Source organism: Nanorana parkeri, unplaced genomic scaffold, assembly GCF_000935625.1.
Source record: "Nanorana parkeri isolate BGI_ZX_2015 unplaced genomic scaffold, ASM93562v1 scaffold745, whole genome shotgun sequence".
NCBI lineage: Eukaryota > Metazoa > Chordata > Amphibia > Anura > Dicroglossidae > Nanorana > Nanorana parkeri.
In genome coordinates this window covers 645,082-661,558 of record NW_017307013.1, presented here as the reverse complement: position 1 = coordinate 661,558, position 16,477 = coordinate 645,082, and positions in this window count along the sequence as shown.

Sequence of the window (16,477 nt, the reverse complement as noted above, 5' to 3'; positions counted from 1 at the left end):
TTAGAGCTGAATAAGGGCTGCTAGACTAATATTCAGCGGGTAAAGACGGAGCTCAGGAAAAATATGTCTGCTCACATCCCATGGTGGCCACGCCCCCCGAGATCTCTTTGTTCTGAGTGCGTGAAGAAACATTTCATAAATGGCATTCATCCATGAAGAAAAGCGGACAGTAAAAACTCAGAAGAGAGATTCATTTCCGCATCCAGTCTCTCTAGGGACATCAAATCTGAGAGAGCATCCCAATAGATGGTGGAGATTTCGAGAGCTACTCTCTCATAATGCACCGTCTTGCTACTATGAGGCAGATAACTGTCCACTGTCTGTTAGTTCCACTGTAGGAAGCACAGAGGAACTGCCTTGGTTTCCAATAACTGGACAATAAGGGCATAGGGTCCAAAGAGAGCTTAACCCCTTGGACTGGAAACATAAGGTCAACAACTGCAGACCAGAAATGTTGAATTTAAGGGCAGGGCCGCAGGAAGTGGAACAGAGAGGCCTTAGGCTCTCCACATTTAGGGCTTTTTTGTGCCTAGTGAGACTTTAGCACATGGTTTAGGTTTAAACTGAAAAGGCATAGTAGGGTCTATGCACTATTTTAAATAGTGTTTGCCTCCATTGTTCATTAAAAACCACTGAGCATACAGTGCGATATCCAGTTAGGATCTTATCAACTGTGTCCTTCTCCGGTATATCTCATGACCAATTAGCTATATGAGAATTGTGTAAAGATGGTATCAATCTATATATGTCCGAGATGGATGGTCTAGTCTTTTCCAACAAGGTGATGAAAGGGGAAGAGTATGAGAATCTAGACAGCTGGGGGCACATAGCTTTCACTTGGGTGGTGGCTTGTAGAAAGCAAAGGAAATCACCCTCCTGTATGCAAGATCTAACCTCCCGAAATATAAAAAGTCTAGTTCAATCACTCAACAACAATTGATGCAAATTTGTCAAGCCCTTCATGTCCCATTGTCAGAAAATAAGATAGTCCTCTCCCTGTGGAAAGGTGGGATTCCCTCTAAACGGTAGAAAGACAGAAAAGTAGGGATGTAATTGTAGAGACCTATGCATCTCCCTCCAGGCAATTACAGTGTCCCGAATCAATACATTAGTACGAATCAGGGTGGGCAATTTGGAAATGGGGCAATGAAGCAAGGCATGTAACTTCAACGGGGCCCCCATCTTAGATTCAACCAGTATTTAAGAGTATAGGGAGGAGGAGTGCAGCCAATAAATGGCATGCCTCAAAAGACAGAACAGATTGCACAGTTGCACAGTTGGAAAGGACATGCCCCCCTCAGGTTTAGATAGATACAGCTTCCTTAAAGAGATGCAAGGTCACTTACCCTGCCAGATAAATTTAGTAAATGCTTTGTTGATTAACATAACATCTTTATGTATGTATAGTAGTGGCAGAGTTTGCATGGGATATAATAGTCTAGCGAAGCTAACCATTTTGATAAGGTCTATCCTGCCAAAGAGGAAGATCGGCAAATCCTTCTATCGCTGTAACTCAGAACACATTTTCTTAACTAGGGGGATACTTCAAAGGCTCTGTCATAGTATCCCCCTAATTAAGATATAAAATAAATAAAATATGTGGTCTTTGGCTAGGGGAAAGGAGTCTCAAGACTGTGATGCTAATAATGCTGATGATGTTAATGGCAGAACTTCCAATTTAGAAACATTTACACTAAGTCCAGAAAAGGTGTTGAAACTTTGAAATACTTTATTGATTTTGGGGAGATCGGATGCTGGATCACCGGTGAATAACAGTATATCTTTTGCATACAAGGCAATACGAAGTTGATGGGAGAGGAACACTATCTGTTATGTCTGGGGTGTTTTGAAAGTACAATGACAGTGCTTCAATCACCAGATTGAACAACAGAAGGGATAGAGAGCACCCGCTGGCGGGTGCCTTTACATGATGGGAATGGAGCAGAGGGAAACCCGGAGTGAAGATACGGGCTGTGGGAGAGGCATACATTTTATTCAGAAAGGAAACAAAAGGACCACTGAATCCCATTTTGCCCAATACTCTAAATAGCCACCAAAACTGAGTGCTGTCAAAAGCCTTTCAGCGTCAATTGCAACCACAGCTACCGGTGAAGAGGGATGTAATTTGGCATAGATAAGCACCACCAACACTTTCCTAATGTTGGACACTGCTGAAAGGCCTTTCATAAAACCCGACAGGCAAAAACAGTCTGTCCGCTACAATCTTAGACAGCAGTTTTACACCAAAATTGATAAGGGATATGGGTCTGTATGATGTGGGCAGGATAACGTCTTTCCCTTTCTTATGAATTACCTTAATGTATGCCTCCATACCTGTCTGCAGATATGTCCCATCCTGCCATGTGTGAGTAAAGACCTTGTGGAGTATTGGCGGGAGTTGAGGTCTTAGCATCCTGTAGAATTCAGCGGTGAGACCATCTGGCCCTTGGGCTTTCCCATTTGCCGAGTGAGAGATAGCACGACAGACCTTGTCTTCAGTGATATCAGCATTAAGCTGATCAAGTAGTGAAGAGGAGAGGGAGGGAAGGGGTCAAGAAATGCAGTACCTTCCACAGGATCAACAGGAGTAGGAGAATACAATGTCCTATAGAATTCCGTCAGTATTGCATTCACAAGTCGGGGGTCGTGATGTAACTCTCCAGTCGAGGATTTAAGTGATGGGATAAGGGATTTGGAAAGTTTGGATTGTTGTCAAATTAGCTAATAGTTTGCCTGCTTTGTTTCCAAGTTTGTGTAATTTAAGGGAGACGTGGGATTAGTACAATGGATGGCTTTGTGTAGCCCACCAGTCATAAGACTGCTTAGCTTTAGACCACTCTTCTCTGCAATGAGGGGAAGGGTTTGTCACCAGGTTATGTTGGGCTAGTCTTAGAGCATCACTAGCTTCCAAAAATTTCATCCGAGAATGTTTTTCTAAGCTGCCAAAAATGGCATAATACCACCCCTTAAATAAGCCTTAGCAGTTTACTCAATATAGGTTATAATCTAACCTAGTAACAGTGTTGTGGACATGTGAAAAGTGTGCATATTCCCTACCCGTATGGTCACACACTCTCCAAACATCGAGCAAACTAAGTTTATGAATCATGTCAGCAAAGATGGTGAAGGACTAGTGGTCACATCATCTTTCTTTTTCATAGCAGAGGTACCTGATCTGTCCTCTGTCACACAGGCCGTCTATTGTGTGTCTTTGGGAGACCCACGCTTCTGTTGATTCAGTGTGTCTCCTGGAGTAGAAATGTTTTAGTTGTGCTTTCCACTCGCATCTTGATCGCAGTGTTTTTAGGACATGATGGAGTGAAAGTGACAGAAGGCTGGGGAAGAACGTGCACGGAGCAGTGGTGGAGACTTCACCACCGCTGCGCTCCACTTGTGGCTACTACATCGCTACTACATTGCTCTAGAATCAAGACAAGAGGCAGCCTCTCTACCAGCCCCTCGGCACACACAGCACTCAATTTAAATTGGTCTTTCATTCATCCTTCCACCCCTGGGATACACTGTATACGTCTTGCATCACTAGAACCCCATTGGGGCCCCCCTTGCCAGGACCCTCGGCTCCTCAAGTAAGTCTCCAATTCTTTTTTTTTTTCGTAAAAAAATGTGTCCTTTCTACCTGTAACACATAGACACTGGTTGTCCTACACCTTTTACACTCCCAGGATTTGCGCTCTTATTGCCTCATTTCCATGTTCACAGGTTTCTCCCCCTGTTTTTAGAGCAGCAATCCCCATCGACCGCACTCACACATACCCCACACTCCCAAGAGAGTGATGTGTCTTTTTTTCCGTTTGATGAATACATTTCTAACATGTCACAATATACAGAAACAGTATAGTTTTTCAGAAGAACTCTACATTTCATCATAACAAGCTATCCTTGATCTAAAGTCCTTTTGCCAAGATGAAATTATGTAATCAGTCTGCTGTAGGCAAGACGAGGCATTTTGCTCTTCTTCAGTGACCAGACTGCAACATTTAAAGTGACACTAAGCTCAGGAGTTAAACCATAAAAATTTATTCAAGCACCTTAACAATTAACAAAAGTGTAGCTTATTAATGCATCATGTAGATCCTCAAATCATTTCTGAATTTGTGCTGACAATGTCCTTCATCTGGAGGGTGGCTACTTTTGTTCCCCTTGGTCACTGTGTGTGTTGTAAAGTAGCCATGGCTCCAAGATCACTTCCACGATGGACTACAATCTCAAGTTTAATTTACTAAATTGTATTCAGATTGTAGTCCATTGGATTGGAGCGAGCTATGGCTTGTGGCTACTTTACAACACACACAGGGACCATGTAGAAAAAAGTAGCCACCCTCCAGAAGGAAGGACAGTGTCAGCATGAATTGAGAGATGATTTGAGGATTTACAGCCGAGTTATGAACAAATAAGCTATATTTTTGTTAATAGGTTGGGTACTTTAATTAATTTTTAAAGATTTAACTCCTGAGTTTAGTGTCACTTTAATTTTGTAGCCAGTTAAAAGGCTGCTGCATGGAGCTGATCTGCGTCATACATTTGGGAGAACAGCCAAGACCTACAGAAACACCAGGATTTAAACGACTGTGTCATCTCATCTAACATTTTAGTTCAGAAAGTAGCTGGTGATCCTGAAAAATGTGTGGACAAAGATGGCACCATCCTTTTGAAGAGAAAAAACGATTAAGGGGTTTTCAGGGGAAGTAATGTTTTTTCTTTGAAATAAATACCTGGAAGTTCTAGGAGTCGTGGAAGTGTTAGGGCTTACATAGATGGGCATTTTCCATTCAAATGCACTGCTTAAATCCATGTGTTTAATTGCAAAATGCACGTTAACTGCAGGAACAACACTCATATTTACATGAGCCCTTACATGTACAGATAACATGTATGCACTTAATAAGCAACAATGTTACACTATGGGGTCTATTCACGAAGCTGCCGAAGGATCTAGCCGTAGCTTCGGCTGATCCTTCGGCTAGCTTTACCCCACTATAGCCCGTACAGCTCCCGAAGTCGGCCGAGCGGCTCAGTTGAGCCGAAGGCATATGCTTCGGCTCGACTGAGCCGAGGTGAAAGCCGAATGTGGCCGAGCGGCCGGCCATCGGCCAGCCGACAGTCTGCTTCTGACAGCTGGGCGGAGCCAGCCGTGATCTTACGGCTGGCTCCGGTCACTTGCAGAGAGATCAGTGTTCCATGTAACCAGGAACACTGATCTCCAGACAGCCCAACTCTCCCAGCGTGCCGGGAGACTCCCGCTATTAGATAGCGGCTCCCAGCCGCCCGAGAGAGAAACACTTTCTAAAGGAAAGTTTTGCTCTGCTCGATCGAGCAGAGTATACCTTTCCCTGCTTTTTTTTTAATTCTGACATGGAGCCGTTGGCTGCCGTCAGAATAATAAAGCTATAATAATACTAGCTATTGCACCCACCACTGCTGCTGTCAATCAGCAGAGGGGACCTGCAGTTCTGGACCTGCGTGTGCAATAGCTAGTTTGCTATTGGCTATTGCAAATTGAAATAGCCAATAGGAATCTAGCAATGCATTCCTTTGGCGAAAATGTTTTTTTTTACGGCAGCAGAACCTTCGGCGGCAAAAGTCACCGGGAGTCTGTTTAAACAGCCCCGATGCTGGCGACGTACACTGTACGTCGTCAGTCACGAAGGCGTTAAACTATTTTTCTGTTCTGCTCGGTCCCACAGAGCTGAGCATGTTCGGCCGACCCGAAGCCACACAAAGCCACCAGAGGTACGGCTGATTTCAGCCGGTATACGGCTGAAATCAGCCTACCAGCCTGAAGTGAATAGCTGAACAGCGTTTGGCTCACTTTGCTTCAGGTCGGTCGTTCAGTCGGCTGCCTACGGCAGCTTAGTGAATAGACCCCTATGTAACACTCTCTACACAGGTTTTGTTCTAAGCCAAACCTACCTGCCTACTTTCCTTCCTTCTTTACCACAGAAGGGATGTAATTTTGACAAAATTATAATACAATTCTTTTATATGCCCACATTTTAAATGCATATTAAATGTGGTCTGTTTATCTAGAAGAATATGCATGTTTGCACAGTATACAACTGAACAATGTTTGCACTGGCTGTAACCAGTGCAACGTTATCTATTAGAATTCTCATGAAAACAAGATTCAAGTTTTGAATCAAAATAAATATAAAAGCAGATTTGCTAAAGATAAGAGTGTTTACAAATGATAATATAACACTGTGTTTAAAAGAAAGAAAATTTGTGTTTTTCGAGTTCTGAAGTCAAAAGGCAAACATTATTTAAACTAAATGATGATAAACTGTGTTTGGTATAGAAAAATAAATAATAGTAATTATACAGGCTTACACAAATCCAGGAATAATGTGTTCCTTATGATATTATACAAATATAATTTATTGCAATGCTGGATAATGCACACATATTGCAAGGTAAAAACAGAACAATAAAAATAATTTTTATTTGTAAAAACAATCTTAACCAATCAAAATTCATACCTTTTCTGCTTGAAAATAATCATATATATGGCTATAATATATATACATACACACAATACTGTGCAAAAGTTATAGGCTGATCTTAAAAAAATGCTCTAAAGTAAGAATGCTTTCAGAAATAAAAGTGTTAATAGTTGTCAGAATGTTTACTCTGATAAAATAAACAGTTTTTAATTCATGAAAACAGGCAAGGATCTGTAATTAAGGAGATTCCCAACTTATTTTCACAAATTAAATAATAACTCAAGTTCTTTATTTGCGCTAACTAAAAGGTTAAATAAAAACATTAATGTACCAAAATATATATATATTTATTAACTAAAAATCAGTGCAAAATAATAATCAAAATATAACTGGTGACAACAAAGAATATGGATCAAAATTGCAATAATTTTGAACAGCAAGATAATAATAAAAATAAAACCATATACTATTATTTCAAATTGTTTTAGGTCAAAAGCGGTTTTAGACCAGGTAGGATTGCTGTGACGCCCGAAAACGAAACTAAAAGTCAGATGCCGGCATCGCCCGACCATGTAAAGCAGAGGACACCGCGGGCTCGCAGGGACAAGGTAAGTGACATTTTTCTGTGCATTCCCGAGTCTGGCTCAGGGTTACCGCTCTTGGTACTGAAAATTTACCCCGAGCCAGACTCGGGAATACCGCCAGGGAGGTTAAGCAAATATTTAGATGCTTCATGCAATACTAATAATACAATTGAAATTAGTGGAACTACCATTCCTTTCAAATAACAATACTGTATACAAGGTTTAACATATAGATTGCTTGTCAATATCCCATTATCAATGAAGATCTATGTATCTAAAAAATAATGATTAGCTAAAATGTAGGGGTGGAGTGAGAAAGGGTATTTTTGTATTGTTTTGGACAGAGATCAGTTTTAATCATTTAAATCAAAAGTTTATAGTATCTACAGTAAACTCCCAGTTATCCGGCACCCGCGGTTACTTTCAAGCAACCACCCATGGCACCCTTCCCCCGTGCCCCCTCCCCCCCATGGCCCCATTCATCTGACGGCTAGATTCTGCAGCTGACAGGTGAATGTAGACAGTGGGCAGGAACAATCACCAGCAAGCTATAGGCTATTTCCAATTGCAATAACCAATATCAGACCTGACATGCTGACAACTGCACAATCCAGCCACCTGCCTGCAGCAAAATGTAAACAAAGAATTTTGTAGGGAACTCAATACATTTAGTTGCTAACAACATTTTCTAGTGTCCGTTTGTCTATCAAGCAACCGGCATAAAAAAACAAGGACATATTATATCCTCAATATTTTTTGTCGTTTGCTTGAGAGTGCCGGTTACTTGAATGACGGATAATGGAGAGTTTACTGTATATTAGTGTCAAATGTTGCCCAACTTCCCAGACTTGGGTTTAATTTGATTCTTTGACAAGAACAAATACAAAAAAATATACAAAACATTATACAATCCCTTTTATTTTCAGATCAGGTAAATGTGTAAGAGATACAAGGGACCCATTTACATTTTCCCTGGGGGAAATTGTACTGTAAGTAGATGTAAATTTAATCATTAAAATCTTATATTTCATGTTATTGTAACTTCAAAAGTGATTTTCAATACTTTTAAATCTGCAGATTACTCATTCACAAGGGGGGGGGGGTGTCTGGGTGCCCCTTTATTAAAGGGGTACCCCAACATGAATATGCCCCCTGCCCGCACCCCCCAACCAACAACCCAGGGCTTGTGGGGAAGAGGCCCATCCCCAGGGCGACCCTGGAAAAGCACCCTCCCAATGCTGAAGGCATGTAGCCTGGTATGGTCATTTCCTGCCCTGCCAGGCCTTTTCTCGGATCAAGGGTCTGGTATGGAATTTTAACGGGGGACCCCATGTTCCCCCCCCCCCATTTTTGGGTGTAGGGTTCCTACATTCCTACCAGACCTAAAGGGTCTAGTATTGTTTGGGAGGGGGAACAGCACGCTTTTATTTTCTTTAACAATTTAATTTTTGCTGCAGCAGGTTATATACATATCGTACAGATGTTGCACTTTACAGCCAGTTAAAGGGGACCCCCCAGTCACGATATTTAAAGGATTTTTTCCTTTTTTATTGTTTCTCTTTAACCTCCCTGGCGGTATGATTATGTCAGGAATTTTGTACCAAAAGCGGTACAATTTTTTGCATGGAAATTTGGTGTTATGTATTGTAGGCCTGCAATTCTTCGTACATTTTAGGAATAACTTACCTAAATCTGTCCAAACAAGAGTCCAGTAGACATCCCAGGTATGATAAAGTTTGAAACACGAAATTAAAAAATTATAAATTATAAGAAATTATAATATAATAAATAATTATAAAAAATTATAATATAATTTAAAAAATGGTCCAGTAAATGGGAATTCTGGGGGCTCAGCCTGATCCGTACCACAGTCAATAGAGTACCAAGTTCGCACATCACTGAGCTTGGTCGCAGAATCGTCGCTGTTTTAGGTCAAAAGCGGTTTTAGACCAGGTAGAAAACAGCGATAGTAAATTAGAACTACTTGCAGAATTGAGTGATAGCGATTCGTTGGGAAATTCCTCAACAGACACTGAAAGTGAGGACAGCGAGGATTCTGCGACCGAGCTCAGTGATGTGCGAACTTGGTACTTTATTTACTGTGGTACGGATCAGGCAACGACCCCAGAATTCCCATTTACTGGACCATTTTTTTAATTATTTTATTATAATTTTTTATAATTATTTATTATATTATAATTTCTTAAAATTGTGAAAAAGTGTCAGGCAGGGCACTGGACAAAGCTCTAGGGACAAAATTGAAGTGAAATAGTTTGATACATAAGTGTAATCATAGGAGATTACATTGTATTGTGTGTATTCTGTGTACATTGCAACTTTTCACTTTTAAATTTCCTGCCGGCTGTGATGTCCGAAAACAAAACTAAAAGTTAGATGCCGGCATCTGACTTTTAGTTTTGTTTTCGGGCCGCGTACAGCAGAGGTCGCCGCGGGCTCGCAGGGACAAGGTGAGTGTCACTTTTCTCTGCAGTCCCGAGTCTGGCTCGGGGTTACCGCTCCTGTTATGGAAAATGAACCCCGAGCCAGACTCGGGAATACCGCCAGGGAGAATAAACAATGTTAAAATTACTGCTCCTTTAACTACTTGCTGCCCAGAGCAATTTCTTACATTTGTACACACATGATACAAACAGACTATTTGGCTAGGAAACAGCTTCAGACCCCCAAACAATTATATATTTTCTGAAAGCAGAGGCCCTGTAGAATAAAAGGATGCTGGTTGCAATTTTTTATGTTGCATGGTATTTGCACAAATGTTTATCAAACAAGTATTTTTAGGATAAAATACACTAAAATGAAATTTAGTGCACAGAAACAGTATATAATGCCCAATTTGTTGGTAAAATACAAAAGATGGGGTCACACCGGGAATTTCCCATAGGTTACATTTTAAACGCTTTTACGGCTCATCAGTTTAGTGCTAACAGTGATTTATGGGCCTATAATGATTGGTCTCACTCCGATGCTCGCGATGATGTGTATCATGTGTAGCGCAATTTGGGGGGCAAGGGACTTTTATTTTTTTAGACATTTTAAAAAAATGTTATGTTACTTTCACTTTTACAATTTTTTTCATACATTCAGCTTTATTGCTATTGCATAGGGGGTATTCAAATACAATCATTTAACAACTCTTTCTGAGATTAAACCTACACCACCTACATCTATTCAATAATATGGAAAACAGTGGTGTGATTCATATTGGTTCAATATCACCATTAAGGAGACAAGTGAATGACTAATAACAGAATACTTCAATACTTCTATACTTCTATGCTTTATGGTTTCATTGTTGCAAAGGTCTGGCCTATTCTTATGATGTGATGATAGAGGGCTGATGGTACAAGTGGGATCCCCTCCATCCAGAGAGATAGGAACCTCCTATTCTCCATCTTTCAATCCTTATTTATGCTAGATCTTTCCCTTATCTTGAGAACTGCCTATGGTAGTTCCTGTGAGCTGCTACTAGCATATGATTGGTATATTTACTTATTCATTAACCAGCTGTATGTACAAGCAATAATGTTACCTGTCCTGTGGGTTGTGCTCTGGTACTACCAATCCTGATTTTACATGTCTTTAAATTATTTAGGGTCACAATTCAATTTATATATAAGGTGAGTGCTGTATTAGAATAATCTGAATGATCATACCATCACTTATATTCTTTTTTAAATTCTTTATTGACTGAGAAAAAAGTCAAATACAAAAAATCATTGTATGTGGTTACAGAGTATGGGCATAAATTCCACAGAACTCGTAATAAAACGGATTACTCTGCATCAAGGTAACATAACCCGACTGAAAAATAAAACACATCCGAATAATCATAACAGCTTAGTACAGTCGTAGGTGCATCAACCGTCCCATTCAGCCGTAACAATTCTGTACATTAAGGCTCTACGACTAAGTACTATTCTCGGGAGAAGACAGTGTCTCTTAGTTGAAGAAAAGGTAATAGCAGAAAAAAGTGGGAAAGGGTGCAAAGAGGGTGCAGAGGGTCGGGTCCCGGCCGGGTCCCACGACATCCACCAGGGTCTAGGCGCCCACAGAAGTCGAGCGCCCCCTTAGTTATTCCCGGGGCTTACAAACCCTCCAGGTTCCTCATGGCAACCCCTGGGACAGAGTCCCGGTCAAACCGGCTTGTGAAGGTGGAGGGGAGTCCCGGGCAGAGATTCTATAGCACAACCATGGGCTCCAGGTGGCATTAAAGCGAGCTTCCGTGTTTTTTAGCGTGGCAGTTAGGTCCTCAAGTTGGTATATATCTTGGACTTTGGAGAGCCATAAGCGGACTGAGGGTGGGAGGGGCGGACTGATCCCGCCATCTCAGGGGTATGCACGCCCGAGCTGCATTCAACAGGTGATGTGTCAGGGAGCGTTTATACCTGGGGATCGAGTGTTTAGTCAGATGCAGTAAACATGCTGCTGGGTTGTCCCTGAGGTCTGCCCCTGTCAGTGTCTCAATCAGCTCCAGTACTTGCCTCCAGAATGTCTGTATCTCAGGGCACGTCCAGAAGATGTGTAACATCGTGCCCGACGCCCCCCCACACCTCCAACACAGGTCTGGGATCGAGCTGTTCATTTTATGGAGCAACCACGGGACCCTGTACCAACGTGTCAGAATCTTGTATCCCGACTCCTGGTATCTATTTGCTATCGAGGCTTTGAATGTCATCGCCAGGATAGTGGCCCTCTGTTGCTCCGTGAACGTACACTGTAGCTCCGTTTCCCTGTTGTGTAGGAAATGCAGTGATACATCCCCCTGTAGTAATTTGTATATTTGGGATACTGCGTGACGTGTAGGAAGCTGATCTAAACATAATTGGTCAAGTACCGTCAAGGGTCTGTCCAGGAGTGTCGCATTCGTTACGGCCCTGAGGAAGTGTCTTAGGGAGATCGCGACCCAAAATTCCACCGGGGGATCCGTAAGTGACTGTAGATCCGAGACCTGTAGCCAGTTCTCAGGGCCTCTGAAATCCCGGAGGCGGAATTTGTGGGCACGAAGGAGAGCCCGGCGTAGTCGACCGTTGTCGGCCCCTGGTGCAAAGTCAGGATCCCCGAGGACCGGCGTCAGAGGCGAGGGGGTCGGTGAAATGGTGGAGGACCTCAGGACTTTTCGCGTTACTCTCAAAGTCGTGTACACCAGTGGATGAGATTTGATTTCTTGTGGTATTGTGGAGGACAGCCATGGGAGACCCTCTATGGGGAAACGGTAAGTACTCCGCTCCAGTGCCACCCACTTCTTGTCCTCCTTTTGGAGGCTCCATTCAAGAAATCTGGACAAGTGTATGGCGGAGTAGTATGCGGACACATCCGGCAGTCCTACTCCCCCCCTATTCCTGGGAAGTTATAGAATGCGTCTACTCAATCTGGGGGTCTTACCCCCCCAGATGAACAAGATCATGTCCCCGTGTAGTGTTTTGAAAAATTGGGCTGGTAGACTAATAGGGAGCTCTTCGTCGGGAGCTGCTGGAGGTAGTGTCTCCAGTCGTCGGGCTCGCCCATAGCCGATGGCACCTTGTTGTCCGGTGCGGGCGCCTCTCCCGATGACCGTGTCTTATAGAAGAACCGTTGAATATTGGAGCCCAGGGTCACCGCTGAAGCACCGGGTGTCCGTTTAGCTTGCGACATGCAGAGAGGGTGAGAGAATACAGTCCACAGAGTCCATTAACTGGTCAGGGGGAACAGAGCTCCGGCAACGTGCATCTTCACTCGGCCATGTCTTAGCCACGCCCCCCCCCCACCATCACTTATATTCTATATTTAAATAGGTTATGTTTTATACTCATACAAATATTAATCATAGATATATTGAAAGGCTTAGGCATTTGAGGTATTTTAACTGTGCCATATCCTTTCAATATTCTATTCCTAAGGGATTATGATACATGACAATTTAAAAATAAAGTTGATTACCTTTATTTTACTTATCGAATCTCTGGTGGTGTTAAGTGAATAAATAATAATTCATTAAACTTATTGACAAAAAGAACTTGCAAAATAAACAATAACAACCTTCATATACCATATTTTGCGTTCCATAAGACGCACCGGACCATAGGACGCAAGGAGGTCCGGTGCGCCTTATGGAGCACTCAACAGACCGTAGCTTCCGTCACAGCTTTTGTGACAGAAGCTGCAGTTAGTGACCACGGAGACAGGTGGCGCTGTGATTACAGCACCACGGTCTCAGTGATCACACAGTGCAGACGAAGAATGTCCGTTCTTCATCAGCTCTATGGTGATCTCGATCGCCGCTGCTCGATTTTAATACGAGTGATCTCATTAGATCACTCGTATTAAATGAGCAGTGGCTCCTACTGTACATTTAGCTCTGCTTTAGCATTTTCCCCCTCCTTTTGGGGGGAAAAAGTGCGTCTTATGGAGCGAAAAATACGTTAAGTTGTGGAATCAATTTCTTGTCACTAATATTACATTTTTCTATATTTTAATAATACATCTAGATATTTTATTATTTTAGGAAGTTGATTAATATAAACAGATCATGTATAAGATACTAGAAATAATACATTTTAATTCAATTTTTCTTAAGATTTCTACCAGGTCACCTCAATAATAATGTCATATTTAAGCAAAGCTCAACTAGTGTTACAATTTAGACAAAGGCCTTGGTCAAATTTTATAGACTGATCAATAAACTGCGTACCTCCCAGAGACCTATACCTAAGATACAATAGTACTATACATGGCAATCATCTCAGGTGTTATTCATTGTCTTCTTTAAAGCTAGTGTACACACCTTTATTTGGTATTCATGTTTCACACAAGAAACTTTTAAGTTTAAGATTAAATTGACATGATCTCTTTATTTTCATACAAATTTTATATCAAAAGTTCTGACAATCAAATCACAGGTTGGAGTTGCTCTCTTTGCCATGTATGGGTGGCTCCATAGGTCTCTGGAAGGCAAAAAACCAACCCAAAAAACGGCAATCTGGTGCAGTGATCTTTTTTCTTATTCTGCTGGGCTTCTAATTTAAAAAATGAATAATTGTTTGGGGTTTTTTTAAAGTAGTTTTCTATCCAAAAACTCCAAAATGCGGTATGTGTATGCAATCATAACAACATCTCTCTGGTACTAAGGTGGTTAAAATCTCAACAAAAATTTAAAGGAGAACTATGGGGTCAGTGTTTTCCCCATAGTTCTCCTTAGGGTAACGGGAGGACACAAACTAGCGTCCTCCCGTTACCCTAAGCTCAGTATACCACGAGCTACAGCTCTCGGTATACTGAGACGCCGCAGTCGGAGCGGATCCCGACGTAGATGACGGGATCCGCCCAGCAGCGCGAGTGACAGCTGGCTCTGCCTATCTAGAGGCAGAGCCAGCTGTACCAGCCCCCTCCCCCGTCCGTTCCGCCAGTCAGCGCTGGCAGATCGGAGAGGGGAATCCAGCCCCTCCCACTGTCACGGCAGAGAGCCGTGACAGGATCGAGAGGCGAGCGAACCCGGTATGTGTTCGCTCACCTCCCGATCTACTGAGCCGACCTGTGACAGTCTCATTGTCACAGGTCGGCTAGAACTATGAGGTGAGTGAAAAGCACTCACCTCATAGTTCTCCTTTAATTATTTTAAGGGGATTCCTATAATTTGTTTATGGAATAGTATCAACAGTTATAGGAAAAGCAATGGACAAATACAGTGGATTAAAAAAATTGTAATACTCTCCACAAGCTTGTAAACTCTTCAAATAAATATGTGTACACATGATAAGCTTATGAATCACATATTCTCCTGATTCATTTATTGCTGTTTATTATTATTCTCTGCAACATCTGGTATTTGGGCTTTTAAAAAAAGGTCCCTCTCTTCAAAACCCAGTCTTGTGCCCCAAAAGGGCTGTGAAGAATACAGTGTGGGTGCAAAACACCTGCCCCCACCTATGTTTATTACTACCTGATTTAAATAAAGTGTTACTTGTTAATCATGAGACAATATAAATAGAGAAAACACAAAAGCACAACAAACTTACTGTCAAATAAATATTTAAACCATGACAGAATGAAAAATACAACTTGGGCAACAACCAGAATCCCGTGTTCTATTATTGTAGGATTTAGTCATACTGGAGCTAGAGAAACCAAAAGTAAAGATAAGGGGGAACTCTAGCTGGGGTTTTTTAAGTGAACAAGAGAAATAGTGAAAAAAGAAAGAAAACCTTAATGGTTCATTTTATTTCTGTATGTTACATTGACTTCTATGCAACATCCTAATAATATGCTGTAAGGGATAAATTATATCTGTTATGTATGGGGGTCATTAATAATTTTTCTTGATATAGTCAAATATATTCAGGAAACTAAAGTTAAATACAGTAGCTAACATATTCCGGTGGCCTATTATTGTAAGTAACACATAGTAATTTAGTACAATTAGAACAATTTGTAATAATACATGTCCATTCCATTTTCATGTTTCATGCTACTGATCTGGGACACGCATTCTCTAAGAAATGTAGGTGAAACTAATTGGTCCAAATTACATCTTTTCTGCATACTCGGTCATTTATCTTGTGACTACTGTACATTCTCAGAGCACCACTAGAATGTATAATTTCCCCATAGATTGCATGTATTATATGAAAGGAAAAGTTCAGTGGCAGTTTTGTTCAAAGACACTTCACTACTTTCCAATTAAGAATATGCTCTATTCTTTAAATAAATACATTTCTTTTTGGGTTTCTAAAAGAGAAATGCTATTTTTAAGCATGTTATGTTAAGCATTAGAAATTGAACTTCACAACTAAATTAAAGAGATTTCAGGAAATGGTTATAGAAAATGTTAAGTGATTAATATCTAAATTATTTTGGTACTTTTGTTTGTATAGCCATCAAAAATCCATCACAGGGTTTTTCATATTTATAAAACATATGGAATATTCCCTTCCATCTGTGCATGTATTGAATCTAGCCACATGGGTCACTGTTTACCTAACATCTGGGTATTCTGCATATCCAACGACTTAGCAATATTGGACACATTTATAAGACAGTCAATATTACATTGGCCAACAATGATCACTTTGAAATACTAACCATGTTTCCTATGCAGATCTGCCAGGCATGACTGCTCTCCATGATCTACAGAGTGTACATTTATCTCGAATTAGCATACCCTCAAATGTTAAAAGAAAACAATTACCACTTGCTTAGTATTAATTTTATTAGCCAGTGCGGCCTTTTACTTATTTTACCTCTGTTCTAGGATGACATGTGGTTTGTGTACCATTAGGAGAACTTTTACTTTTTACATATTACAATGGAGTGCAGGTTCTTCAAGTTCCAGTTATATACAGTGGCATTCAGCTCTCGCTCTTGACTTCTCAACTTTTGTTGGTATCATGAATAGGAGGGATGGGGGGGGGGGGGGGGGTGTGGGAAAGGGGGAAAGCG